We start from the raw sequence: 3,623 nt of genomic DNA on the forward strand, positions 1-3,623 counted from the left end.
CCCCGCGGCCGCCCCGCCGCCGCCGCCGCTAGGAGCCACGGCCTGGAAGCCAGCCCGCGCCGCCATCTTGTGCCGCACAAAGCGGGCGGCGGGAGAGGCGCTGCGCCGGAAGCGGAAGCTGACCATAGAGCGCGGCGCCGGGGTGGGGCTAGAGCGCCCCAGGGGCAGCGGCGCGCGCCCTCTGGCGGGGCGGGGCGCTGGGCTGGCCTCAGTGGCGGCGGACGGAGCAATGGGTCCAGGTGGTTGAGGACAAACCGGAGCAGGCTGCCCCGCTCCTTGCAGGTGTTTCAGGCCAGGCAGAGGAAGGTCTGGCTGGGCTGGTGCCACCCAGCCCTAGCTGTCTGTGGCGTAAGGGTGAGAGGAGGAGCACCCCTTGTGCGCTGCCCCGGAGACTGCAGGGCCACGGTCCTTCGAGGCAGAGGCAGGCAAGAGCCACGCTGTCGGGGCCAGCTGCCTGACTGCCCCGTCCCACCGTTGCGGCGCGGGTCTGCGCCACGTCCAGCGAGGGGCCGGGACCCCGCAGGAACGGCCCAGTGCGTCCCCGCTGGGTGGGCTGCTCTGAAATGGTCCCCAGGCCCGTGACGTCACCCCGCCTCCTGGCTGCATCAGGCCCAAGGTCACCCCATCTCTGGCAGGGGCTGGCACCGCTGTCGCAGTCTCGGCGGGAGTTGTGATCCACTGACCCGGAGGAGAAAGGAGGAGGGCCCTGTGAGCAGGGTGCTGTCCCACCGCTGGGGCCTGAGCCCAGCTGCCTGCAGGGCCCCAGCATGGGCTTCTCCCTGCCGGCTCCATCAGTCTAAAGCCACCTGTCTTCCCCCAACCGACCTCCCCGGAGAAGCACAGCAGCCCTCGCCATCATCCAAGTCTCCCCTGGATGAAACTGGCTCCGGGCTGTCGAGCCCCCTCAGTGCCCGGGGGGGTCCCGTGGGGCTGTGTGGGACGCCCGAGTCCTACGGGTGCTGGCTGTGCAGTGCAGGTGGAAGCGGGTGCTGTTTGGTGATTTAGGGGCAGGGAGCACACCCGCGACCCCCTTCCTCACCATTACACCTTGCCGGTGAGCTGAGCTCACTCCCCCGACCTGAGCTCAAAAGAAATGTAGACCTTGGATGAGTCTTTGCAGCGTGCTCCAGACTCTAGGAGCAGGCTGAGCTGAAGGCCAGCTCCGCACCCTCCTGAACCCAGATGGTGCTGGGGCCCGTGGCCACCGGGAATGGGACTTGGTGCTGGGCAGTCGCCTTCCCCCTCGTGTGTGGGCGGACACTGCGTCCTGGCCCCACGCTGCTCCAGGCCGTGGGTCTGGGCACATTTGCTCCTCTTCTGCTAACATCCCCATAGCCGTGGGGACCTTGTTTTTCCAGCCATATCGCTCCTGACAAGGGGTTGAGTGGTTTTCTGCCGTCCACCTGCTCGGAGGCAGCAGTGTCCATGGCTATAGATTCATAGATGTTAGGGGCTGGACGGGACCGTGCAGATCATTGGGTCCAGCCCCTTGCACTAGGCAGGAAGACAACTGGGGTTAGGTGACCCCAGCGAGGTGGCTGTCCAGTCTCCTCTGGAAAACCTCCAGGGTAGGTGACTGCACCACCTCTGGAGGGAGTTTATTCCACAGTCTGGACACCTGGGTTTTTCCTGCTATTAAGCCTGAAATGGCCTTCCAGGAGTTTGTACCCATTGGCCCTGGTCTTCCCCAGGGGTGCCCTCATGAACAGTTGTTCACCGAGCTCCCGATGCACTCCTCTGATATAGCAATAAGCCGCTATCAAGTCATCTCTCCACCTTTTCTTCTGTAGGCTTAAGAGGCCCAAGTCCCTCAGCCTCTCCTCATATGGCTTGCCTTGCAAGTCCCTGATCATACGGGTGCCTCTTCTCTGGACCCTCTCAAGTTTTTCCACACCCTTATTTACGTGTGGCGCTGCACTGTGACAGCGACAGTGGGCTGCGGGGCCACGGCCAGTGACTGTGACTGGTTTGCCCACAGCAGCCCAGGCAGGAGGCTCAGGCCGGGCTTGTGAGGTACGTCTCTGTGCTGCGCCCTGCCCTTGCACTTGCCCAGCCCGCAGGCCCTTGCCCAGTGCAGGTCCCTCTTGCCTCACAACCCAGGTTCCAGCTCTGAGCTGAGCTGGCGGCAGGTAGCAGTCAGCTGTATTCTTCGTACCGCCAGGGACTGTGCACAAGGGCACGGTGCACCCTTGCTGCAGCACTTGCCGACAGCTTGCATGCCACGGCCGCACCAGTCCTCAGACCACTGCAGTAGCCCCAGGAGTGGGTGCGATCCTCTCCTCTCATTGCTATGCCTGCCAGCTGCTCTGAGCACTCGGGGTTTGCTTCATGGCTGGCTCCAGTTAATTTAGGTCTGTTAACTCCTTTCAGAGGATGTTGCTTCTACCATTTCTCTCCTAGACAAAAAACCCCTCTTCCTGGCCAGCCTAGCACCAGCCCGGCCCAACAGAAGTGGGTCACAAGCATAGTTTAAATGCACTGCTCTTTGTTATAGAGAAACACACGGCTGAAAAGGCTTTTGGGCAGAGCTCTTGTTTATGTTCCAGTCTGCACAGTACACTCGGTCCTGCATGCACAAGGGCGACTAAGTCAGACAAGTGAGACAGGCTCTTCCTTCAATGTCAGGTTCTTGCCCCAAACCTACAGCAGTAAACGGCTTGTGGGCTCACGCTAAGGCAAATCAACAATGGGAAAAGTGTGTTTCCTACACGCTTGAAAACACTGCTTTTGCTCAAACCTCCCCAATCGCTGACTCGCCGCCAGAGGAGAAAGCCGGTAAATAGCTGAAAAGATGTCCCCCGGACTGGAAATGCTTCCAGCAGCCCCTCCTTTGGGACCCCCTGATCCAAGGGAGCTGTTACAAAAGGACGCCTGGAGTCTCTGGGACTCTCACAATCTAAGCATGTACTTAAGGCAGGGCCGGAGCTTGTTCTCGCATCACGTCCTCGCTCCACAGCTGTCTGAGAAGTCCACCTCAGCCCTGCAGGGAGCCCAGCCTGTTTGCAGTGCCTACCCGCCCCTGGGAGATTGATTCCTGCAGCCCAGCAAGAGAGAAGAAGGCTGTCTTCATGATTTATACCATCCTTTATATCATTGCTAAGAGTAGCAGGTTTGATGTACAATGCATCTGTCATCTTATTGTGCTTCCTATGAAAATGTGTGTACATAGTACAGATACCAGAGATAATTCAACACTTTATACACTTGAAGGCATTCAGAGATCGGTAACAGAAAATGGCACAATATCAAGGCCTAAATGCTACTGGATGAGTATCTACACTGATATGGTGCATACAGAGGTATATATATATATATGTACATATATATATATAGTAATATATATTATATATAAGAAATATAAAATGAGGATGATCATAATAAAAACAGACAAACAAACAAAAAAATGGTATGCCTCAACAGGTGAGCATCGAGGTCAAATCCAAGCCCCATCTTTAAAAGCTTTAGAGAGAGAGAGAGAGAGAGTGAGAGCGAGAGAGAGAAAACAAAACCAAAAAATAAAATGAAAAGCAACAAAACTGTAAGAAAGATCCATAAGAAAATTTATGGACATGGCCGACCCATTTGTCTTCAGGTGACTGCAGGATACAAAGGACTGACACCCC

Source organism: Gavialis gangeticus, unplaced genomic scaffold (assembly GCF_001723915.1).
Source record: "Gavialis gangeticus isolate Ggan-Ray unplaced genomic scaffold, GavGan_comp1, whole genome shotgun sequence".
Lineage (NCBI taxonomy): Eukaryota > Metazoa > Chordata > Crocodylia > Gavialidae > Gavialis > Gavialis gangeticus.